The sequence below is a fragment of the Apteryx rowi genome, unplaced genomic scaffold (genome assembly GCF_003343035.1).
Source record: "Apteryx rowi isolate R43461 unplaced genomic scaffold, aptRow1 scaffold_244, whole genome shotgun sequence".
Classification (NCBI taxonomy): Eukaryota; Metazoa; Chordata; class Aves; order Apterygiformes; family Apterygidae; genus Apteryx; species Apteryx rowi.
In genome coordinates, this window is record NW_020448797.1 from 998,209 (window position 1) to 1,025,800 (window position 27,592).

General features: G+C 36.3%; 1 pseudogene; it reads right to left on the reverse strand.

Annotated features, from left to right (window-relative positions):
• Positions 1 to 27,592, reverse strand: part of LOC112966463 — a 219,577-nt pseudogene that overhangs the window by 47,003 nt on the left and 144,982 nt on the right.

Sequence of the window (27,592 nt, forward strand, 5' to 3'; positions counted from 1 at the left end):
GACTGTGTGAAACTGGTCCAGCTGCATGGACCTGTGCTTATGTGACTCTCCAATAATAAAGACTATGGTACAGGAATTGTGTGTTCACTTAAATGCTGTTGTAAAAGCATCAGATAAGAAAGTACAAAGAATAAAACATGAATAATGGGAAGCAACTGCTTCAACTCTATGAATTAGGTAAAAAAGGAACCACCTTTTATTTATAGCGGAAAAAAAAATCAATTCCTAGAATCTTACTAGCTTTGGTAGGAAGAGTACTGAGCTTTGAGAGTCAAATGGTAGTTAGCTTGTAGAAGACTTTTAGAGTAAATTGCTCCCTATAATTTACTAAATATTATTTTGAATACTTTCAGCAGAACCCCCAAAGGGAACAAAAAACTCTTGCATTCTTCAATGATCAATGCACTGCATTTGTAGGAAGTAAACTAGAGCAGAAAAAGGTTGATGCACAAAGGGATGTGGTTCAGTCTTATGAAGCTAGAAATTATGTCTAAACCATGCTGTTGGATAGAACTGACCCAAACAAAGGCAGGCTCTCCATGACTTTTCAATTTTTTTATAATGCTGTCTTGCCACTTTCAGAACTTGCCAGTTCCATCAAGGACCTCAAACAGAAGTTTACTTATACGAGAACTTGTCTTTGATGTGTCAATATTTCCTTTATGTTAATATAGGAGAAGTTTTAAGGAAGTTCATAGAGCTTGTGATGGCCAAGAGTACAACATTTAAAAGTTGGGCTGTTGTTTCTAAGAGTTTGCAATGCAGAGTTGCCCCTATATGTCCCATAAAAGCAATAGAAAGAATCACTCATAAGGGTGGGATTTGTGACAGTCAGACTGTTGAGTGAAGAGAGGTCTAAGACAAACAGCAGGAAGTACTAAAGAAAAGTATGTATAAACCTTATCTTCACCTAGACTCAGATGCTTATTTCTAAACTACAGAAGCTGGGATTCAGAGTCTAAACAGTTGGGGGTTTTTTGGTTTTTTGTTTTTTTTTGGTGATGTGTGCGCAATAGCTAAGCAGTATGGTTTCTTGTTATAATTATTTTAATGGACATTTGGAGATGGATGCTAGGTATTAATGTAATAGGAATAAAATTAAAATTGGGTTTTATTCCTTACAGGAAAGTGAGGTCTTCACAGAGTTCCACAGTTAATTTTGTAACATTCACAGAAGAAAAAAATTGGACTGCTTAAAAGTTTGTCTCCTTCGCACTGTCCAAAACTTAATTTTTCCTCATGTTATTAATTACTCCATTTAAAATTCCATCTTCTTCAAGTACTTTTGCTTGAAGAAGATCGAATGACTTGAATAAGAAAACACACAGCAAAGAGTAACTGAAATGACTTTTTATTTCTTGTACTACAGAAATAGGAAAAAATAAGAGGAACACAGTCAGTATTCAGAAGGAAAGATGAAATCAGAATATTTTAGAAGTTTGTCTCATGAGAAATATAAAAAGAGAGCAAATAGCAAATACAAAATAATAAATTATAAATATTTTATAAGCAGTAAGTACAATTATTGACAGATATTTCTAAAACTTTGTATTGTCAAGCCTAGCAAAGAAATTTAATTTGTTTTGCTTTTTTTTAATATCAGAATCAAAAGTTATGCTATTAATTTGATAACTGACTACAGCTAAGGTGCATTTCCACATTTTAAAATCTTACTTTTATAATTTAACTCTTTTTTCCCAGTTAAAGTGGTCATGTGCTAACAATTGTTTCAAATTAATACAAAGTCATGAGAAGCACAAAGACTAGCAGTACAAAATATTTGATAGTTGGCTCACTGTAAGCATTTAAAAGGCCAGTACAAACTATAATTATGTCTCCTCTCAGTGGAACAAGAACTCTAACTTAATTTTGTCACTTGTAAAAGTTTCTGATTTCCCTCAATTAAAAGGTGTGTCTGACCTGCTGTTACCAAAGATTTTATAAATGTTGCTAAATTTACAGTTATCTTGTAAGCCAGGCATTATCCCTGTTAGTTGGCTGTGTTAATCTGCAAAGCTCAGTTAGCCTTGATGAAGCATGCCAAGCTTTTTCATGATAAGGATCTAGCTCTCTTTAGCAGAACTATATCATAAAATTGCTGTACAACTTTCACCCAGATTTATAACAGCTGGCAGTAATGAAAATTGTGTAGACAAACAAAAGCTTTGCTGTCCTGTGGAAAATATTATGAAGCAAAAATTGCAAGATATGAGATAAAGTAACCTCTCAGTTTGTGGCTTCATATGGTTGGTTGACTCACAAGGATCAAAGGTAGGAAATAAGAAGTCATTTCCATCAGAGGAGAACACTACTCTACTCGCCTGAAAGCATGGGGTCAAGTAAGGCCTTGATTTTTATCGAGACAGCAATGAAATAAGTGAAGTAATTGTTTTTTATGATAAGGAACATCATTGTGGAGGATGAATTGAATCTGAAATTTATTTCATTTTCCTTTGCCAATAGTACATCTGTTAACTATGGGAAGCACATTTTTATGCTGTGGAGATTAAAAACATTCTAACCAAAAGCGGCTGACAACCAGTTGCAAACCACATCTTTCATAACCTCACTAATTCTGCCTGAAATCCTGGTGACTTATTTGTGAAGTATTTGTCATTAGAGTAAATGACAATTTTATTCAACAAAACAGAAAGATTTTATGTTTTTGCAAAACTGATGAGCATACTGGAACATTTGCTACATCTCCGGCTTGTAATAGGACCTCTTGTCACCAGGTTGGGGTCTCACGATCACAAACAACCTGTATTCTGTGGTACAGCTCAGCTTTCTACATCATGATGAGTTAGCTACGAGGTCTTTTTTCTCTTCAAGAGATCTGATGGCTTGAGGCTATGGTTTTAGGAAGAGGACTAGGAGTTACCATTTTATTTCTGTGACACAGTGAAAATGTCTATAAAAGAGATAAGCTATGAAGTACAAAGTATTTTCTCAGTGGCTGTCCCAATCTTTGGGAAGAGTTCCCACAGGAACAAAAGGGCTACTGTAGTGATCACTACAATCTTTGATTTGCCTTATCTAATGAAAGCACTTATTCTTTAGGGTACACTAAAAAAAAAAAAAAAAGCTGTAGAAAGAAAGAAACATACTTTAGTGATGAAARCATTACAAGAACCACTATGAAATACTTCAGTGACTTCTGCAAAGATGGGTGACTTTGAGATCACATATGGAATCTCAGCAGGATAATGAAATCAGGCTTATTTGGGAAAGATTTGTCATGAGATTTCCAAATTGTTCAAGACTGGCCTAATTCTGCAGCTGTGGAAGTTGATTGTGGGCCCTGTTCCCTCATGATTTCACTGGGATCAATTAGAGTGTTTTTAACAAATCTCACCAGCAACTTTTTATTTCTAAAGTGTAATAAGTTAAACATTTCACTTCTGTTTTGGTTGACTTCACAGCTTAAAACAGATTCATATTTCAAAAATATGTCTACAGTTTTGTACTTTTTTAACAGTTGTGAAAAACAAATATAACAATGTTGATATCCTTAGCAATCTAGATACCTTGGTATAAGATGAGACTTTGTTTTTCAAAAAAGGCAATGATTAGATGTTTCAAGCTGGAATTTGATTGGAATTAGATAAATGAAATGAGGCAGTATGGTCAAATTTGCAAAGCACTTTGAGCCACACTTCCAGTACTAAAGAGTCACAACCAGAGGTGGTCTTTCAGAAGTCTCAAATGGTTAAGAAAAAAAATAAAAATTAAAATTAAAAATCATCTGCCATTTCCACTATGTCCTTTTAAGCACATTTTGAGGGGAATTTTGCACTCAATATTCACATTATTAAAAAAAAAAAACTGGTCAGAGAGGTGAAGAAAACAATTCTCTATATACCCTTAAGTATTTCCATCTATTAACCTGAAACAATATGCTGTGACCCACAGGAATATAGAGTGAATTATACAAAGATCTTGCTATTGATTTTGTTTTTTGTTTTTTCCAATTTTCAGTCCCCTCAAAGTGAAAGATACAGGGATATAAAACAATTACACCTGAAAAACAACAAAACCCCACTTAAAAAAAAAAAAACTACTAAAGAAGAGTTCATTGGACTTTTAAAGCATTTTTTCATTTGTATAAAGAATCAGACAACCTATGACTTCAAACAGAAAGCATAACTTAATTTCCATTTCTTGCTGGAGATTCAAATACTCTACTAGATGTAAGAGAAATAATAATTGCTTAAAAGTCTGATAATGATTGACAGTTAAATTATGTAATAACTGAATTATATAATAACTGATTCAATGTCTTCAGATTCAAGACATTCTCATAGAAGCTGTGGTACCAATCCATAAGCACACCAACATATAAATGAGCTCTTGTACTGGAAAATGAATATATTTTTGAGATGGGCATTTTTCAGGGGGATCAGGAGAGGAGAAAAAGTATTTGCGAATACATCCTACTTTCTACATATCTTGAAAGATTGCATAATGAGATTGAGTAGTGAATAGAGTGGGACTTTTTTCTCTGAACTACGTTCTTCGAACTCCAGTATTTCCAGATTAAAAAAAACCAAAAACCAAAAAACAAACAAAAAACCCCTTAGTGTTTACCATTTTAATATCACAACAATATGAAGTATGACTACAGACAGCAAAATGTTCATTGCAAGAAGGTAGTCAGGTTTTCTTCATGTAGCAGTTGTGATGGGATAGAAGTACAAAAGAGAGGAGAAGTGGAATACAGAAATTTGGTTACGAAGAAAGGGAAGATAGAGTGATGAGGTGAATACTCGGAGGGAGAGGAGAGGAATGACAGGAAATTAGTAGAAAGTTAAACAGAAAGTTGTAGGCTGCATTCACAAAAGCTGTGAAAGGGATAGCTTACAGCTGAGAAGACTGCCTTTGTGGAGGAAGAGTTGTGTAGCATTGCTCCTCCTTCTCTTTCAAAACTCATCTGTTCTTTATGTTTCCTGCAGAAGACACAAGAAACCCCTGACTACCATTAAGACAGCCATTCAGGACATCTTTGGATTTCCAATTGTTCAACATTTAAATTGAGCCATCTGGCTTTACACAGAAATTAATGATCCCTCTTAGATACAAGGTGATGCAGTGTGGACCAGCCTGGGAAGTCTGCCCCATGGGCAGAAGGCACCATGCCCTCCAGAGTCCTAGAGTACTTATCAGTTTAGTACAGTTTTGGCCCCAGGATGGTGTCATTGCATTAACACTGCATTCACACTGATTTTGATTGAGTAAAAGAAGTCTCTTGTACCTTGGAGTATTGGTCCCCACAGTTCACAGATACCTCACTTACTTTGCAGACATCTGTTTGGATTTGGGACAGTCAGCACTGAATTGGAGTCACTAAGTCTGCCTGAATTCAAGCTGAGTTGTTTCTGATCCATATTGCCCAGGGAATCTTGTATCACCCACATTGTTAGGGATTTACATTATCCAAGTCCTTCAGTAGTTTGGGTAATGGAAAGCTAACTGTACATGCTGAAATATTCATTGAGATACATTATACTTTAGAAGGCCAGGTTCACTCTTTCTCTGATGAGAAAAGTAAGATGAACCAACAGAGCATCATCTTTTGCTTCCACTACAGGAACTAACTTCAGCATTTTGCTGGCATTGTGACCTACATATTTTTACTTCTTTGGGGTGAAATATCCACCATTATTTTTTTTCTGCTACCAGCTCATCTCTAGATATTACTTTTTCCCCACTTCCTTGACTAGTCCTCTGTTGCAAGATTTTTTTTTTTCCTATATGCTTCCTGTGATTAAGGTCTTTTCTACACCTCATGCCCTTTTTGGATGTTTCATAACTTTTGAGTATTTTCAGTTACTTTCTCTTTAAACCTGCTACTGTATATCTGACTCACTCTCCCTCCCTCTTCTCCCATTCCTGATTAGAAGAACATAAAATGGGACATGGTCTAAAAAAGTGCATCTGGTATATTTTTTTAATTTTGGCTCTCCCATTCAACCAGAAGTTGAAGAAGGGGAGGATTGAAGCCATCTGGCAGCAGGAGTGTGGGGAGATACTTACTGCTGTAATATTTTTTTTATGGCTCCCTCCCAGCTATGCAAAGCACTGATTCTGCCATTGCCTTCACTGGAGTTAATCCTCCAGCTGTGGCTAGATCTTTGGCTTCTCCTTATCTCTTTGAGCATGGTAAAGGAAGTATGAAGCTATTGATTATAAATTATTATTATTATTATTATATTTATAATCTTATTTCATATCTTGTTACACTGAATTGTATTCAGGAATTACAGTATTTTCTTGTGTATGTCTGTAATATTTTATTGGATATCATTTTTCATCTTATTGTTGCTCATTTATTAACATCTAAACAATAAACTTGAATAAGCTGAACATGGTACTGATTATTTTAAAACAATGATTTTTAAATTCCATAATTTAAGTTTCTCTTACTTCTATGTACATATGTATCAGGAACGGATAAATTCCATTGCTAAAGTTTACTTCTGCATTGACTTGACAATGTTCATCCATTGAATATGATTTCAACAAATGTGAAAAGTAGCACAAATAGTGAGATATTCAATGATACAATGTTGAAGAAACAATGCCCTGTTTTTGCTTTCAGTTAAACTAGTAAAATATCAGAGTCAATGGAGATACACTAACTTACTGTTAGTCTAAACTAATATAATCTCCTGAAGCCTTCTGTGTTCACTGAGAATCAGACAATGAAACATTCTGCCTAACCTACAGGTATTCCTACTGAAATTAAATGTGGTATTTGCAGAGTGTGAACAGCTTTCCTGTAACTAAATTACTACCAGAAGAAGAAGAAAAAAACAAGTTAGCTGTCTAGTTTAAAGACATGATTCAGTAGTATAAATGTAGGCATATCCTGTCATTTAAGACATGACACTGAGCTTATCTAGACAACCACAACTGGCCAATGTATATGACCTATGAGAGAGAGACCTGTGTCCTTCCACAACAGCAGATGGAAGCCAGACAGGATACATGAGGGTGTCTACAATGACGCTAGACAATTACGTCTGAAGTTGCCCCAGATTAAATTCCCTCTCCCTGTGGGAGTCTCATCCTCAGTGAATAATTCATTCAAGTCAAAGAAGATCATGTTTCCCCACACTGGCTATAGGGGAACCTAGAGGAGTAACCTTGGCCTAGATGTTCAACTCTGAAACAGCTAGTTAGAAAAGGCGATTCTTACCTTAACCTACTTTACATCATTTATGGTGGTAAGCATAAGTAAATTCTGAAAAGATGAAATGATACATTTTGGACATTTTTTACATTTAGAGATGTGTTTTGAGCCAAAGTATGGCTGAGATTAACATTATCACTATATTAATATAGGAAAGAGCCAACATGGTATAATTAAAGTTAAGAGGACAATGGTTAGAAACACAGTTCAAATTAAAAAAAAAAGTCTCCCTTTTTTAATGGAATATGAAAATGATGTCTCTGACATCATTTATGTTGAAGCCAATGATGGTTTTACCATCAATTTCACTGGGAGAATGATCTAATCCCTAATTGTTTAAAGAAAATATGAAGATAGATGGTCATTTAAAGCTATATGATATGTACTTAGTAGAATTTTAGTGGAAAGAAAAAGAAGTGATTTTAACTTAAACACCTATAGGTCTTGCAGCTCATCTGGCAAAGTACCTGAATTAAGAAGAAAAAAAAAAAAGGAAGAAAAAAGGAGAGAGAAAGAAAGAGAAAAAAGAGAGAAAGAGGCCTGGTCTTAATCTCCAGGTCTGTCATTTATTTCTTTCACACAAAAAGTATGGGACACAGGTGGCTGAATGTCAAAGATCATATTCTGTCTGCATGCTTCATAAGGCATAGAACAAATATATGAAACAGGCTGGGTGAACAGAAAAATCACAAGAACTGGGTGCAGTTTCAGTGACCAAGGTCAAAGGTTGCATTGCTTTTGGTGTTTTACAAATGTTTGACAGATTAAATGCCCACCTCCCGTGGTTAGCAAATAAGCCATGCAAGTTAGAGTATTCATAAGAAATAAAACTTCATTCAATGTCCTTATTGTGAGGGATCAGGGTCAATTAGCATGAGTAACACATGTACACTCTCACTATGCACACACGCTCTTGGATTATCCTGGATTTTGGAAAACACGTATTAAAATATGTCTGTAATTATAAAATAACACCCTGGTGAAGGGAAAAAGGATTAGAAATAGTCAGGTAGGATATTTARATACCGTTATCAAAGGAGGAGATAATTGTATAATTTCCTGTGTATATATTTGGATCATTTATATCTTTATTGAGTAAAAGTCTATTTAGTGCCATTTCTGCTCTGTGTTGCAATGGAAACTAGTTAAAAGGTATGGGAGATTGAAAGCCTGTGAAGTTTCAATACTTTGTAGTCCATAGAGCTAGAGCAGTATTTTTCAAATTAATTCTTGTTTGGTCCACATTGTATTCAAGCTCTTTCTCAGTGGTCATAATTTTGACAGATAAGGTGAAATGTTGTGATTATTTGGAAGAACATATTTTCATACACTGGCAGCACATGAAGTTCTTGGTAGGCCCATGAGTGCATTGTAAATGCACTTGAGAATCAGTGAACTGTATGCACAACTGTTTGTACAAGTGTTGATCCTTACATATTTCAGTACTGTAGCAATAAATCATTCCTGAACAGTTCTTATTCCTTCAAATGGTGCCATAGGTACTATTACAGTGACTCCGAGATCTTTGGATTTATCTGTGCCAGTTGCTTCTTTCTAACTCTTGACAATTACTTAAGGTAGAAAGTACCTACTTTAACTGGCTGATTTTATCTTAATAGTGAATAAAAAGCTACTGGAAGTATCCTGTCCAAGAAGACATGCTAATTTACATCTGCTGAAACACCGGTCCTTTCTTTAGAAATGCTTCAAAAGCCTAAAAGAGCTTTTCTCTTGTTTTCTAGCCCCTGGAACATTTTCTTAGACAATTGGTGATGGGATGAAATCAGGATTGAACAGGATTATTTGCTGGTACAGGAAAAGCGTGATTTGAGACTGGATCTGATTATGGCTATGGAAGTCTTTTATTCTGTTTTTGAAGATTTTGGTATGATTTTAGTCTGTTTTCCTGAGGAAACAAAGCTTATGCAGTTATGCTTTCTTTCTGTCACTTCTCTCTGCCTCTGTATCTGTCACATTCTGTCCTGTCCTCCTTTCCTAAAATCAAGCAAACAATAAACTAGAGCTTGAAAAGCTATAGCTGGTTTCAGTCAAATTGGACATAGGGCAGTTCTCACAGATAGTTATGTTCCTTTAAGAAGTAGGCAGCTAAAATGAGAAAAAAGATACTAGACGTGTTGACTGAGGGAAAGACTGCAGCTAAGTCTCTCTGTTATTAGACACCAAAGAATCCACATAGAAAAGAAACTTTATGGGAAAAGTTTCAATCAAAGCTTGCAGTCAACCATGAGAAGCAAATCCATAGGAAATCAGACTTCATGAGTTCTTGTGCTCAAAGAACTTCTTGTTTTATTTAAAATGAATGAGAAATTTATTCTTTGTTAGGGTTTGCAAAGGAAGTGTTTGTATCAGGGCTTAATGAATTTGACTGAATTAAACTGACTCCAGTGAGAGAGACTTCAACCTGTTTCGCAACTCTCTCTAAATGGTTTATTGTATTTCTGCAGCATCTTGCTCCTGAGAAATATGCTTCATTTACTTCATATTCTGAGAATTGCAAATTCTGAACATTTTGTACATAGAAGCTGCACCGGAGGAATCCAAATGTACAAACTATATGCTTTTAATAGTTTTCTGCATGTCAGATATATCCATGCTTATGGCCATGCTACACACAACAGTGTAACTGAAATTAGTTTAATCCCCCAAAATACCCCAGATAGATAGTCTTTTAGGTTGATGCCACTTTTTTACAATTGTCACTGTCAGCGTCTCCAGTCAAGACCTTGAGATATAGCAGAGGACTGGAAAGCGGCAGGAATCAAAGCCTGGTAACGTTAGGGAACAGGCTACCAGAGAAAGAAGGATGAGAATTATTACAGTAAGAATATGTGGTTATTCCTATTAGTTTTGTTATGTATCCTGCTTGTTGGTTGCAATACATATATGTACTCCCCCCACCCCACCCACCACAGATTTTGCAAAAGAGGAAATAAATTCTCACAAGTCTCAGCAAAGTGGGTTGAGATAACCTTCCTGCGTGACTGTGTTTGTGTATCTCTGTGCATTTTATGTGCATGAACCACATGAAATTACAATGGAACAAAACAGACTATGAAGACACTGAAGGGTCTTCTTTAGGGAACATATTTTGCCTTATTTTTAGGAAGGAAAAAAAAACAGTGTTCTGTTTCTTCACTTGATTTTGTTAATGGGTGCACAGAAGAGATGAGATTTGTTTTGGATGTACACTGGGCTGATGAATAGGTTGTATTAGTTCTGAATGAAAGCTTTTGGTGCATTTGGCAAAAAGAGCACAGAGCTGCAATACTTTTCTGTGTGCTGTCTTCGCTGCTTTTCTTTCTTTGCTACTATTTTGTGGAATGAAACAACTGCCTCATGGAGACTGTGGGCCTCGAGCTCTGTCTTCAGGGGAATAAGATTTTACAGGTGTCCCTCTCATTTTGATCTCACAGTTTCTTATGCTATGCATGAGCCAAATTCAGCCCCTCACAAGGCCATGGCCACACACTAGCTCTTTCCTCAGCGCATCACTCCTACATCCATTATACTTGACTTAGCTAAGAAGCCTCCTGCCTCAGTGATCTGCAAAATCCACTTTGCATTCAACAGCAGGGTCAGCACCTCCTAACAAGTTGAAAATTCCAAGTAATCACTTGTCACATGTAGGCTGACCAGGATTCACATGGTAATGATCGCCATGAAGTCCAGTCCTCCTGACTGTTAATGCTGCGGACCTGGTCAGAACATGCTAAACCTTTCTCTCAGAATTCTTGACTAGATTTTCCTTTTATTGAAACAGAAAAAAGCAAGTGAGACATGTGCTTGATCTCTCTCCAGTATAATGTTGGGATGCAGTTATAATGAACATTTGATCTCAGAAGTGTGGAAATGTTCTGGTTCATACTGTGGCAGTATGTGGCCTTTGGCCTCTGTTGGAATAAGGCTGAGCTTCTGCTTCTTTCTTTCTTTCTTTCTGCAGATAGTAGCCAGGTTTGCATACTTTACCCAGGTAGCACCTCCTACTGCCATTCTTGGAGTTAGAATACTGGGTCTAAGCCTACCGAATACTTTTATGTTCTTATCCTCTAAACTTGTGGAAGCTGTTACAGCAGACTAAGTTAAACAGAAGTAATCTATGTAGTAGAATTTTAAGACAACTTAGCATTTACATGAAAGTCTCAAAAGATAAATGTTTGTTAGGGCAAAACAAATATATTCTACTGAACAGTTGTTTTCCTTCTCAGACAAAGGTAGATTGCAAAAAAATATATTATAAATGAAAACCCTCTTAATGCAGATCTAGATCCAAAATTCCTCATTCTGCTTGCTTGCTTTTATTTCTTAGTGAGTTGAAACAATATAATGAATTATATTATATCAAGATTTAGAGAAATTTATATTCAGAAATATGTCTGGATGGGAATGCAAAGAACATACTATAATAACATGATAGGTGATCCTTCAAGCAATAAGAATAACCACTGGTCTATATAGCGAGACTGAGAGATTTATGGTAGACTAAAGAAGAGAAATCTGAGGGAATTTAATAATAGTCATTTTAAAGGATGTTGCAAGCAGAAAGGTAATAGTGTCACAGGTGTGCCCATATAAAAAAAAGTGATAGGTGTAAAATAGCACCAAAGAAAAATCAGATTAGACATTAAGAGAAACTTTCTAATGGAAAGGACAATGAAGCACTAGGACAGCTATACCAAGGAAATTTGGAGGCTTCATCATTATGGGTCTTTAAGAACAGTTTAAGCAAACATCTACTAGCACATGCTTACATGAGACTGCCATGGGAAGCAGAAGGGACCAGACGATTTTCTAATGTCCTTCCTAGCTCTGTTTTTCCATGATTCTATGATAAATACTCAAGTATTTGTCCCAGGCCCATTCAGTTCTTTGCAAATCCAATTTCATATCTCCTTTAATTTTTAATGTCTCCAGAGTGCCTTTCGCCTCTATTTTATGAATTCCTTTTTCCCTATGAAAGCCCTGTTTTTATTCTTCTGATGAGTTTTTGCTGTACTAAATACAGATGCCAGATATAGAAGAATGAACTGCAGAATATGGTTGAACTTTTACGAGAACATGTAATATTTAGACAGGAAAATCTAACAAAGACATGGAAATGCCCTTTTCATTATTCAAAAAAGGACTGATCAGTGATCAACAACTGGTGTTTCTGTCCTGCATTATTTTATATAATTTATTAAGTTGCAATGTTGCTGAATTACTTCAGGGAGGGAAAATGATGGCTGGAGGAGCAACAGCATTGCATATTATCTACGACCTTCAGAAAAAGAAAGAGACTCAGCAAGAAAGGAAGAGGAGAGGACAGGAGAGGGAAGGGAAGGGCAGGGGAGGAACAGAGTTACATAAAGGAATGGGAAACAGTGTAATGACATTTCTGTGAAATGCTCCAAATATAGAACAAGTGATATATTCTAAGGTAAAATACCTGTGTGAAAGGTTGTGGTAGAACACAATGCTCTTCCCCTTTGAAACTATACACGTAAGAGCAGGGAAAAAAAAAAAAAAAACTTTTCAAATGTGTCCTTTTTAAAAGGGCCTCTCAATTTCAGAAGCAATGTATGTAGCTTAGTACATGCAAAGAAGTGTTGCCAATATAAACACTTTCTTTCCTCCAATATAAAAGCCAAAAAGAAAATTATGCACATAAAACCCAAATAAATCATCAGTGTTCACATTTACTACGGAGCTTTCACGGCTCATTTTTCTCCTGAAGTTTTTATATGTATACGCATACTTGTGTGTTTGAACATATATGTATATATAGAGAGATCTGTGCACATTTGAAAATAGGGATGATATATTTTGTTTCATGTTTGAACGGTAATGAAACAAAACTATTCCACGATAAATTGACATTCGTGAGTTTCAGTCAACTGGTGATAAATCACAAATTTCTCTCTCTCTCTTTCACACACACACACGCACACACAGATTTTTAAAGAATATATTTGAAAAATGGTTCAAAATGAATGTCTTGAAAATGGAGATGTTCAAAAGGGAGACCAGAATTTTGTGTTTAGAACAGGGTAATAATATATGTCATTTTTTAGGAACACTAAGAATTTTGCAATATTTCAGAGAAAGAACAAGGAAGGAAGATGGAAGGAAGGAATGGCATGTAATACAGCACTTTTCAGTATAAATAATGTGAAGATATTAGATGTACATGAGAAAATACTCCAAGTGTAATTGGGGGAAACTGGAGAAGGCATGTAGGGAATGGAACAAAGAAATTCATTATAAAGTAGAAAAAGAGTGTTTTACATTGTCCAATAATTTTAAAGCTTGGCTTTCCCTTAGGGAATTATAAGGAAATGTAAATAGTGCCTCTACTAAGGCATTGTCCACAAATCTTGACACTGGAAAATAGAATCCCAGAAGCATAGAATAGTTGAGGGTGGAAGGGACCTCTGGACATCATCTGGTCCAACCTCCTCCTCAGAGCAGAGCCTACTTAGATCAGGTTGCTCAGGGTCATGTCTAGTCGAGTTTTGAGTATCTCCAGTGACAGATATTCCACAATCCCTTTGCAAAACATTTTCTAATGTGTGACAACCCTCCTGGTGAAATAAATTCCTTATATCTAATCATAATTTCTCTTGTTCCAACCTCTGTCCATTCCCTCTTCTTCTATTGCTGTGCACTGCTAAGAAGAGCCTAGCTTCATCTTCTCTACACCCCCTATCAGGTAGTTGCAGCCAGCCATATGGTCTCCCCTGAAGTTTCTCTTCTCCATGATGAACAGGCCCGGCTCTCTCAGACTCTCCTCATACGACCTGTGCTCCAGCACCTGACCAGCTTTGTGGCTCTCAGCTGGACTCACCCCAATATGTCCCCAGTATGTCCACATACTGCTCCTACTGGGGAGCCCAAAACTGGACACAGTACTGCAGATTCGTTCTCACACATGCAACTCTGCATTTGTTTTTGCTGAACTTCATGAGGTTCCTGTCAGCCCATTTCTCCAGCCTGTTAAATACTCTCTGAATAGAAGCCCTACCCACCAGTGTATCAGGCGCTTCCACCCAGTTTGATATTCTCTGTGAATCTTCCCATATAAAAATGCAATGAAATTGGTTTGTTTTGAGTTAACAAGCCCTGCAGTTCCATTAGCTTTTTAGTGAGCATAATCTGCTGTTCTCTTCTGGATATTTAGGGCTGCAATTAGGAATTCAGTGCCAGTTTCCACTTGTGTAGCTCAGTTTATGGTAACAGTGGAATAAGCAGTGTTGCCTGATAAGTAAATCCACAAATAAATTGTGGCTATTTATGCTATTAGAAAAAAAAAATACAAACCAAGACCCAAACAGCTAGAAGAAGAGGATACTCTCATTTGCTCAGGGACTGGAGCATGTATACAGAATGTGGAAAACCTAGGTTCAATTCACTCCTCTGCATGAATGGTTTTGAACCCACATCTCACACTTCTAAATGCTTGTCCTTAACTTTAAACTAACATAAAAGGGCTCTCTCAGTGTCTCCTGTTGACACTGTTCCACTGCATATACTCAATTAAATATTTACTGGAGGAGGGGTTCCATGTGTTCCCATGTCCCGGGGGAATGTCCTAACTACATGGCTGGAGAGCTATTCTTGTTCTTCGTCTCAACAACCTTTTGAGTATTTTCTCTATAGTGGAACAGTGTCAACAGGAAGGGTTGAAATAAGCTTCCTTAGAACATCCTGCAGCATAACTGTTCACAGCTTTGTCAAGTTCAGAATGGGACCTGAAACAACATAATTTACCTTCCAGGTAAATTTCCTAATCATCAGGTTATAGAGTATTTTGAAATGAGTCTTCCTCAGTTTCTCTTTCTGGAGTAACTTTTTATGAATTACTTAAATAGAAGATGAGGTAATATGTAAGAGAGTGACTTTGTTGCCTGATAGTTAGGATATTTTGTAATAGCTATTCAAGTCTCCTTGGGTAAAAGAAGATATGAATTGCTGAGCAGGACATTTTAGAGTACATATTTTATCACAGTTAAGAAAAAAACAAACAGATATTCTTTTGAAAACTATTCCTTTTTAGAAAACTAAATTATCATTTGTAATGCATGTACTCCCAGAAAAACACAGTTTTTGTCATATATTAACTGTCAGAACATAAACCTGTCAAATAAATGTTTTTCTATAGGTGTAAGTGCCTCATACCCAATTACTTCACATCATGAAGTTAGATTTACTCTGCCTCACGAAAGAAGCTAGAACTGTATTTCTTAACCAGAAATATTTTCAGTTCAGTCTCATACTGGCACCGTAGAACTTTATCTGGATTGATGGCCCTGCAAATTGAATGATTACAGGAGATTCTGAAAAGGAAACAAACCTCCAAGAGAAACTTTGCGGCTGTTGTGTACTCTATCATTTTTGAAAAAGGCCTTGGAGTTTTCCATGCCTCGCATGTTATTAGCAGCACCAGATTGGTGGTTTTGTCTGCAAGCCAGACTGTATAAATCATCATCAGTGTTAGGCATGATATTCACTATTAATGCCTTGTTTTTCCTACTGAAATGTCTTTTTGTGCTTATTTTCTCTTGATCCTTGGCATTTTGCTGACCATCAATCAAAAGAACAAGTTGGACATTCCTCTCTGTCTTGCCTCAGTGAATTCTTGCTTTTCTTGACCATTAACCACTCTCTGGAATGTACATTTACTGTCTGCATCCTTAAGCCCCGGTATTCTCCTCTCCCAGCTACGCTCCCTTCCTGGCACCAGGTTGCAAAGCAGTATTTCCCATCTGCTGAATGAAGAGCATGTCATAGGCTGTTTGATATGGTCTGGGAGCCCACAGAAAACCACTGATGCACAACCCACTTTTATTCCACAGGCCTGTGGGAGACTAGAGGGATAAGAAGCCTTTCTGCTAGGTCGAACACACCACCTCACACACACAAAACAAATATGCCTGTCTTTACTGTTTAATAGGTTTCATATTCATGCAAAAAGGATTGTAGGCTGATGTTTATCTAAAGATGTATCTTCAGAGAAGTTTTCTTGAACTGTATGAGTAAGCTTGATTTCATGCACCAGCTGTTTTCTTTCTTACAAAAATGCAGTGTTTACTGGAGTGAGGAACAGTCTACATTCATTATTCAGTGGCAAGGAAGTTCTGACTGTTCCCTGAGCTTCTGCAAAACCCTTCAAAGGGAAGGAAAGGAGAAATGGTTCAACACAAGTTCAGTTAGATGGTTGAGTAAATTGTAGTGATATTTCTCAGAAAGTCATTAATTCAAAGACTTTCTTTTATAAAACAAATTTGTCCGTAGGCCACTTTTCCATGTTGGACTCCTTGGATTTCATGGGCTGAAAGATAGTACACATTTGTTTACATTGCTACCAAAGGAAAAAAAAAAAAAAGGAAATACACACACATGGTAGATCAGTCTACAGCTTTATCTTAGTATCTTAGTTATATTTCTTCATCACTAAAGCAGATCATTAACTTTTTCAGGTGAGAGACTGAGAAACGTTGCACAGATTCATTGTACAAAGCATTCTACCTCATTCATGATATTTACTTCTCCACATGCTATTAAAATAGACACAAATCATTAATTCTGACAAAGATTTGAGCCTCAATTCTGAGTGCAGTCTACATGGTTTTATGGTTCTTTGAATGTAGATTTATTATAATATTGCAAATTAAGGAAGAAACTTTCATGTCTAACTGATTTGGTAGTATGTAGGTAACAACAATATCCCTAGTGAAAGAGGTTTGGTGCCTCTCTGGCTCAGAAAGATCACACTGAAGTACAACTACCCACTGAAGTGCAACTTAGTCAAAAATACTTGAATCTTGTTAAAACAATAGTAACGTATGAAATTTATTAGAACTAATAATTACAATAATTTTGTTGTTACAGGCCAAAACTAGAGGGGGAAGCTGGACAATGAACTGGATGACTTACCACTACCAGTGTTGCAGTTTATACATCTATCACCTGAAGGTCAGGTGCATTAGTGTCTTAGAGATTCTTTGTGCCACTTCAGCAACACAAAGCAGCCATAAACCTGGCTTAACTGACTAGAAAGCCAAGTTTATAACTACTTTGCATTGCTGGAGTTATGAACAATAACTGTCATATGGCTATGAGTTTGATCCATGCCCTCCAGGACTTTGCTTCTTGCATTCTGTGATCTAAGAAAATAATGGAAGTGTGCAAAAATCTAAGAGAGATCTTGCAATACTTTCACCAGATGTTAAAAATTCATACTTGAATTAACCTATATGTGAAAATCCATATTCCTTTACAAGTGCCCAGAGTGAGCTGTAATTTAGGGGGGTATTTACCTCATCCAGATTTAGATATCTAAGCATTTAAGTTCTGAGCTTATCTTTCTAGGTTCCCTCTGTAGTCAGTGGAGAGAGATAAGCAGATGATATTCATATATCTCTAAGTCTCTATTTTAGGATGAACTGAACTGCCTTTTGGAAATGTCTGTTAAAGGGAGCCTAGAGCAATTAGTTCAGACATGAGTTCACCTAAATTTTAGGTGTCTATATTTTAGATTCTTATCTTAGATTCTTATGAATTGCAGGAAATGTTGTATGCCATGAGATATTTCTGTTTGCTTCTCTTTGTCCCTTACTGAGCATACTTTATTCAAGAAAGGTGGAGAGGAATCCCTACTCCCTTCGTTTCAATTTATGTCACTCTTTCCAAGAACAAGACTAACAGTTCAGTCCCTAGCAGTCTATAAGCCATATCTGAGAATCAGAGAGTTGTGCATATGCTGTTCTTATACAGACATAATTCTTAAAGGGGTTGATGTCTGTTTAAATACATTATCCTTTCCCTCCTCCAACACATCTTTCTTTACATGATGACTCATATACTCCTGCTATACAAGAACTATTTTCAGTGGTAATGGGATTAAAAAATAGCTCTCATAACTCTTTTAAAGGTTATTAATAACAACAGGACATAAAAGAATGACCTAAATTCTCCTTATGCATACAAAGCTTTGTCATCATTAACAAAGATGGTTTATCTCTACATATTACATTTTCCTTTAAATCCAATTTAATAGGAGAAAGATGATTTTTATTAAAGATCCCGTTTTTCTTCTGAGGCTAGAGAAGACCATACTAATAAAATTTCCATAAACTTCTGTGCAAACTTACTTCCCTATAAACCAGCTGTATATTCTTTCTTATACCACAGATTTGTTGAGCTATTTGCGTGTAGACAATAGATTAGACTAGTCAAACTAGATGACATTTAATTTTGTTTCTTTTTCCATTACATGAAGTCAAGTTAGTGAAGAAGACAATATGTGCTTGTCTAAGCAAGCCTCTTCTGCTTCTATCACCTTCTGTAGAAAAGATCTTGCTAAAGACAGAAAAAAACCCATATACAACATGTACATATACAACATCCTTGACTGCCTGAATGCAGACGCTCCWTTGGACTCAATTCTTAATTGATTTTTTAATATATATATATAAATTTTTCCTCAAGTGATTCATTTAAAAAGCCATAAAAATTACAAGACACGAAAAAAGTGTATCTTAAAATGAGAATGGACTTGTCATTCCACCCTAAAATCCCCCAGAGATCATTTTGTCACTCTCAAGATGAAAAAATATTCTTAGCTCTGAGAGTTCTTCGGCTACATTTTCATTATTAAAAGCATCCACTCAGAGAACAATTTCTGGTTCTTGTGCTAGAAATTGTAAAGCACTTTGCATCCACATCGGAGATGCAAGGACTATCCATTGATAGTCCCCTATGGAACAGACTGACTGTGTTTTCCTGTGTGGGCCTTTTTTCGGCCCCACCTAGCAGTCTGTACCCCAAAGACACAGTAATTCTCTTCATTTGGGATTTGATTTTTTTGTTTGTTTTTTGCTTTCAGTGTCTGAAATAATGTGAGGATTGTGTCATGGCTCACCAGAATTCTGTTCTGTAACAAAGCTGAGCATGCGCTGCATGTTTTAGAAAATGGTATGAGGGAATCTGGGGGTGCTGGAGTGTGAAAGACCTGCTGAGATGGTGTTGGGTGACTGATAGAGCAGAGATGCAAAACTCCCTTCCACCTCCACTCTCTCCTGGGAGAGTCTATCCCCAGGACAAGATGAAATATAGGTTTCTTCCTGGAGAGTAGCAACTGGTGTGTTCCAACAGAGAGCCCAGGAGTTAAGCTAAAGGTAATGGGGATGATTTGGGGATTAGGATCTGGAAGTAAACCGTAAACAAAAGAATTAAATTATTTGGTTTTGTAGGTACGGTAGGTCATTCCTCAGTCTTCACCCATGGAAGTAGAGGGAGTTTTGATCCTAAAAGTTGCAGGTCAGGAGCTCCAGGTAGAAAGGGATAGTTCTTCTTCATCAATGTCATTTTCTATGCTTATACTACTGAGATTGGACTTTGCCTACTTGGTATTTTCACTGCATTCCTCCTCTTTATAATTCTTTCGTCTCCTTTTCTTCCTTCCTCATTACCCTGAAAACAACAACTCCAGTTTGTGAAGAACTTCTTAAATGCAAATTCTGTCTCTGAATGGACCCATGGTAATTTCTGAATCAGAAAATGAAAAAAACCCACCCCCCCCCCCCCCCCCCCCCCCAGTCCATCCTTCCTGCAACACTAAAAATGAGTAAGTCTAGTAAATTGTATAGGTTATTTTGATTACATCCAATACATTTAAAAATGTGTGTATGATGTTTAGTATGCAGATTAAATAGACATTTCTTTACATTTGTCTGTGATGGTTTGATCAACTCATTGTTGATCAAATCCCCCAAAATAGACCATTTCCACAGCTGGCATAAAACAGCACAGCTCCTGGGATATTACTAAAGCTCTGCAGATTGACAACTGACAATCTGGACAAGTAAGACTAAAATTTTAGTCCCCCAAAATACTGTATGTAAATATTTGTTACATTTTACTTGAATGAAAAATGAATGTGAAAGAAAATTATTGCAAAATTTCAGTAATCCAGAGGATAGTTTTCTTGCAAGGATGATGTACAGACTGGCATTATCAACTGATCCCAATCCTGGGTTGTCAGATGTTATTATGTTTGACCAATCTTTTTCAGTCACACTAACTGCTGGGTATTTAAACATTCACCAGGGGTACAGGAAAAAGAGGTTCCTCAGTGTTGTAGCTATTTGCATTTCCAATTTGCATTTCATTTACATATAAATGAGAATCAAATTATAATTTCTAAAAAGGCAAGTCCTGATTTTTGTCCAAAGTGATCATCAAATTTCAAATGTTATTTTTTGTGGGAAAAGAATTCTTTTTTTCTTACTCTAACCTGTGAGACAGAATATTCTAAGAAAGAAACTATGTAAATAGCTCATTAGACAGATACAAAGATTTGATAAATTATTCTGTAGTTCAGATAAGATTTGCTGAGTAATATGGCACAAGATAGCACCAAGTTATGGAAACTTGCACAGGTCTTTTTTTTCACAGTAATTTGTGGAACCTTTCCAGTAAATAAACCACTTACTGTATCTCCTCTCAAGTTTGCTCATGTTTCTACTAAAATAGCAGCAACTAGTAACAGCAAGCCAACTATCAGATATATGTGTATTGACTGAACGAAGCTGCTGTTCATTAATGGTAAGAAATAACTTTCAGGAGATCTGATGGAAGGTTCTTTTATGTTCAAGTTCAAACTCTAAATGTTCAAAACTAGAAAAGTATATGTGTTTTTAAAAGCTTTTAAAAATAATAATTAGGGACATGAGGTAATAAAAATCCATAGAAGCGAACAAATTATGAGTAATAAAAGGTGACCTTATTCTTGAAGACATTTAATCCCCTAATTATCCACAAAAAAATTGGATGAGATGTTCATTATTTGAGTCTTTATCGTTTGCCAGTGTGCTTTTGGCAGACTTTTTAGTGGTATCAGCAGGAAAATAGGAAATGAGCTGGAAAGCATTAAAAATATTACTCAAAATAATATTTAGACATTTGATCCTCTTATGAACTTCACATTGAGCTATTAAAATGTACTCCCCAACTGCATAATGAAAAGGTAACATACTGTACCAAGGACAGGGGTTTTTAATGTGGTCAAATAGCATTAAAAACATGGATTCAGATTCTTTTTTTATTTCAGCTTAATGTATAAGCAGCACTGACGAAACTTCGAGCTGGCCTGGCACAGAGACCAATACCTGTTTCATAAACATGGGCCTGTAGTGTCATTTAAAATTTCTGAGGCTATCAAAGATGTCTTCACTGGACTGCTAGGTAAAACATAGGTCTTATGAGAGACCTGTACAGTTCTGATTTAGCAGCATGGGCCAGGTAAAACCTCCATGTTAACCTGAAGCAGCACAAGATGTGTTATTAAATATCCATGTCATGAAATTACACCCCTAAGCAGCTGAGTTGTACCTACAGAATGAGATGCAACGTCGGATTCAGGCACCTGACCTAAGGTATCTGCCATGTGGATGTCTACAAACAAGCTAAATGTCCAGACTCCCATCATAAAGAGAGGATGGAGACCCACTCACTAAGTCAGTGGAGTCTAGAAAGCTAATAGGTTCTCCAAATGTAAGACCCGCCTTTAGGGTGAGCTGAATATCTTTTTAGACTCCATTGACTGCAGTGGCTATGGATTTAACTCAACTGCCTAAACTGCCTATCTGTGAAATTTTTTTGAGTATCTGAACCATTTCTACAGGTCTGGCAGAACTCTCTGCAGGAGACACATACCCTCCTGGGTCAGATCTTGAGTCTATGCAGGACACCTAAGACAGGTCAAATGGCAAGATGCATATGATTAGGCAACTGAACTGAATTCTGAGTCTTCATTGACTGTAACGAGAGCTTAGATGCCTAAATCATACAAGTAGATACTTACATTTAGCCACCTAACTACAGGGGTATGAAGCTGGTGCTGCCTAATGTTACACTCCAAATCTTGTTATGGGCAAAGGAGAAAATATATATTATAAGAAAAGCCAAAAATTTATTGCTACTATAATTGAAATCTTAACAGTCTAATCATAGAATTATTAGTCCAGAAAAATTAGTGCAGAAAAAAAGAATACTATTATAAAGAAAATATCTCAATAATAATAACATTACAGTTTAAATTGTTATATAAACGCTTTCTAGTTTGTAACCTCTTTCCTGGTGTGATCTTCACTTTTCAGTCGTCCTTTGGGGTCCTAATATTGTTAGCTTCTATCTAGTGTGTGTGAGGGTTGGGGTTCAGGAACATCCCAAGCCCTTCGCCAGGAAGATTATGATGTTGATGTTGATGGCTTCTTCTTCCTCACTCCAGGAACTAATTTTTATATGTTTAATAACACGTTCTTTCTTCGCTGGTCTGCAAGTCCACAGTAAATACAAATGTATTGTATATGGTGCATTTTACATAGGTCAGAGACTTATTTTTTGTTCTCTTTCCTATCTCTAAAGTCAGTTTTCTCCAGCTCCAGGGCTGCATTTCTTTAAGTGACCACTGGTGAGTTGTTTGTATCCTTGCGGTCTCCAGCAACAGCCTGCGCCCTGACTATAATCATCCCATACCTGTATTTCTCTGCACCGTGTACTGTGTCCCCACTTCTGAAAGCCTCTGCTTTCATACCAAGTCTGTATTTCTCCATACTGCACTGCATTTTTTTTGTTGGAGTCATAAATACCTTCTTTTACACAAAATAACTACGTGCTACTACTATCTATATAAAAATGTGGTTATATCATATGAAAAGAAGCAAAAAAACCCAAACTAGGTGTAGCCAACTGATCATTAGAAAAAAATGCTGTTACAGCTAAATCAAGTGAAAACACAGCTCCAGGTAGGTCAAAAGTTCAGAGAAAGCAAACCTGACAAGTCTCAGTCACGTGACCTTGCAAACTCAGCACGAAGTCTGTGGCCTAGTACTAACAATGGCGATACTCTTTCTATAGGGCTGCATGGCTATAACACCACACCTGAGTTCAGGCCTCTTAAGGAAGTCAAAGGCAAAACACTGGCACCTTCTGTGGGCAGTATATTTCTTAGGTGCTGAAGCTTGCAATAATTTTGGTGTGGTAATTAATTTTTTAAGCTAGACTGAATGAATACAGGCCTTTATGCTCACTTAGAGCCAATGTGATGACTACAGGAAACAAATGGCAAGGAATAATAAAGAGACAAAATCTAAAGGATTATACAAACAAACAAAACCTCTCTTCAAGAAAGAGCTGGGATTTAACTCTCTCTAAGGCTGAGATCCCTTGATTTCTCAGACACTGGTCTAATCCTCATCCTGCTGAATCAGTTTCTGGAATGGTAGGATCATAGCAAACTGGAGTGAGAATACAATGGCAGGATAAATTTGAAAATATTTGCCTTCAGACTTTGCTATTTGGAGAAGTATCAGTCATTTGCATAAACAACATTCATTTAATTGTCAGTGGACTCAGCTTCACAACACCTTAATGAACTGGGCAAGTTTTGTGACACTTTTTCATGTGCACAGATAAGTGAAGGGTTAGAGTTTTAGAAGGTATTAGGTGATTAAGTCAGGTGTGGGTTTTTGTCTGAATGGATAGGGATAATTTCTCCAGCAGTCACAGTTACATGCTTGGCACAGTTGCCTGCACAGCTTGGCATCGTGCCAAGCTAGTGTGTCTTTACAGTTGACCAGCTCAGAGTATGAACAAGCAGAGCCTGGGTCTATCTACAGGAGTCTTCACAGACTTAGTCAGTGGTTTATGTTTAACTTGTAAGGTGTATGCCTATGAAAGCAGTGGAGAGAGGTGGTGAGACACTTGTGAGTCTCTGAATATCTTAAGAAAACTGGCTTTATGGCCACACTCAAGGTAGACCAAACGAGTCCTGGGCTGATTTCAGGCACTGGGTAAAACTGACAAGGTGCATCCATGCTCCACTAGACTTTCCTACTTTCTGAGCAATGTGGCCATGACCAGATTGTGTACCAGGAATGTCCCTGGTCCTTGTTACCCCCTAAACCATACAGGGGCCTTGTCTGGGAGAGCGCTTGTTGGCAAAAGCCAAAACCGCAGCTGGAGGTGAGCTAACAGTTAAACAGTGCAGACAGTCATGGACCAGGATTTGAGACGTGCCTTAACCCTGCTTAGGTTACTGGGATAGATAGAAAGTTACTCAGGACCAAAAGGAAGATTTCCTCTGCAAAGCAAGATCGCAAGAGGTTTCTAGCATCCTACTCTGTATTTTTAACCACAAAACCACCCTCAGTTCCTCACTCTGCTAGCATTAAAGGTTATAAAGTGGGCACAGGTTACAATGACAGCCATTTCAATGTTTCTTATTTCCACAATGGAATGGAGAACCAAAATGCCTCTCTATTTTTTTCCTATTATTTTTACAAATATTTGTATATTTGTGTTCTTTGTCTGCCTAATGGACAGAGAACAAGAAGGTTCTACAATTGTAAAAGACTGAGATTATTGCAGATGTTTTACAGACTTTTAAAAAAGTTATCATTACGCCTGCAAGGTACCAATTTTTCTTATTTAAATGAATAATAGCCATAATTAGTTTATTATATAAATAAAATCAAGCAAACTCATATGCTGGTTTTGATCAAGAGCTTTAAATCAACAACTTTAAGTACTTTATATTTTTCACATTTACTTTTCCAGCTTTTGTATTAAAATGTGGTACACCTGTTTATATTTGAACAATATATAAATTCCCATCAATAAGTGGCCCAGGATGGCATCTGTAGTCACAGGAATCTGATGAAAGTTGGCATGAGTACCAAACATTGCTCCTACTTTTTATCTTTGTCATTATTTAATTGTGTGACTTTGGTCTTTTTTCTTTCTCTGTAGCTTGATTTCTGCCTCTACAAAAAAAGACGTGTAAAGTGGAAAAATATTTAGTCCTTAATTTATTCTCTCTTCAGTCCTACAGTAGGAGGTGATACAAGATTGTTTTCCTGACATATTGAGCTGAGTTAAAACAAAACAAACAAACAAAAAAAGGCAGAATTCTTATAATAAAACCTACTCTCCCTTACACATTTTTTACAAAATAGGGGAAAGGGTTTTTTTCAGTGGGCATCCATACTTTCTGAACACTCCTCAAATCTTTATTCCCATCTTGCTAAGGTTATTCAATGTTGTAAACAAAAATGAAAACAAAACCCAACAAATTGATCAAAAAACAAAAAAAAGGGCAGAAATATCTTCTAACCAACAATGACTCAATAACTTTGGACCTCAAGATGAAAACTGATCTATTTTATGTTGTTTGATTCAAGTAATAAAAACTTCAGGAAAACCCTTTTTTAAAGTTTCATTTTCATTTATGCTAAAGTAGTCGAAGAACATTTGATGAATAAAATAAGGCCTTAAAGAGGACAATATTGCACTTACATCCACTTAAAAGTACCCTGATACTGTATAAAAGGCTAACTGTGCCATATTATAAATGAGAATCATTTCTATTGTCTCTTCTTCAGGCTTTTCCCTGTGTCACTAAAGGATTTTGCACTGACTTTCATGGGTTGAGGATCAAACAGATTCTATCCAAGAATTTCTAATACATTTTTACAGTGGATATTGCACTTTGAAGTGCTGAATGACAGTTGATTGGTATATTTTTTTTCTATTTTATAAGCTGACTTGTTTACTGTTTTGTCATTATTATAGATTTCCTTTCTCTTTGCTGTTTCTTTCTTGTCACTGAAATGTAACTGCATTTCTCCGAAGATGGCTATAGTCAGGGGCAATCTCGTATATTCTAATAGATATCCTTTGACTGAAAATACATTTCTCCTCCTTCCCTGAATTTAATCCTGCTCTTGTCCATACGCAGCCAATAAGAGCAGGCAATGTCAGGTGGGCAGTTCCAGTCCATTATGGCTCTTAGACATCAGGAGCAAGATTCCTTTGCTGTCTGGTAATTTGTTCTATCATTTATATTCATGCAATTGTTCATATAGTGTTTTAGTAAGTAAATAATAATAAAAAGGCCAAAAGATAAAAAAGCCAGGCTGAAAAAAGAAAATAAATAATTTATGAAATGTGTTTGATTATATGTAAATTATTTCTCAGGTTGCCCAGAAGTAGTCTGGAATCATTGTTGAACTTATCAGTACGAACAAAGGAAATACAGGAGATAATACCACAAAGCATGGCTACATTCCTAGCTTACTTGTAAAAATCAATGTGAGAAGTATTGTGAAAAGTTTCACTTTGAATTTACAGGCCTCCAATGAAATAGGAGTTTGTTTATCCAAACTCCAAAATAGAGTAGATAATATCTGCTCTTAACTTTGTACTGATCTTGCATCAGTAAGAACCTGTTAGATTAGGTTCTTAAGAAAACTACTTAGATTGTGTCTGATACAGTTATGTGTCCTTGACATAAATCCCACTAATGTTCAGGAATCAACAAGTGAACTTTAAAAATACACAGTTTCTTAAAGAATGGAAAACATCATAGTTTAAATGTGTACTTTCTAAAACACTGTTGTATATAATTCATATATTTATGAATGTATATGTAACTACCATCACTTTCATAACTTTTAGTCTCCAGTGAAGTGTTCAGTAGCAAAAAGCCATAGTGGATTGAGATGGGATTGGATCTCTCTGCCCATCTGAACACTGTGATCCAAAGGGACCCAACTCCCCATTTCTTCGTCAGGAAATGTTTATTTGCTCATCTTCCCTTCACATACATATGGCAGCGGAATGTGAGAAAATTAAGAATGTGTGTTATAAATTACAACAGAATTCAGAACTTTCTGAGGTTGTAGTTAAATTTATCTCTGGCAAAACACAAGGTGTCTGGCTTTCTATACAAAAGTATAGAACACATGCCCCAGTAGTTTTAGGAATGGAACAAGAAATATTTCCACACAAAAATCTTTATTAGTGGCTTGGCTAAATCTTCTACTTAGTTTAAAAACAAAACAAAACAAAACAAAACAACCCCCCCCCCAGATTTTAGTAATTATGTCTCACTTGAAAAACACTGCATTAAATGATGGGAAATAATATTTTGCAAAAATAGAACAAGTTTCCTGATATCAAAACCTTTGAAAATAAGTTCTAGAAGGTTCACAAAATGCTACCAGTCTTCTCATCCATAACATGACTTACCACACATGTAAATGTTCCATCACTCCCACCCTTTCCTGCCAGTGGATGTGAAACCAATATTTTTTTATCCATCAGGTCTACATTTAGCTTTCTCTTTATTACAAGATGCTTGCATCCCTTTAATGAGAATATTACATTTATATTAATAATGATCAGATTTAAGAAAAAAGAAAAGGGCTGACCTGTAAAAGATTGAATAATTGTCACTTAATGGAAAGGAGGAAAGGAAGACTGTAGTTTAGCTTTTTTCAAATAAGACCAAAAAAAAAAAAAGTTGAGCCTTAGCTAGAAAGCAAATTTCTGACTGAG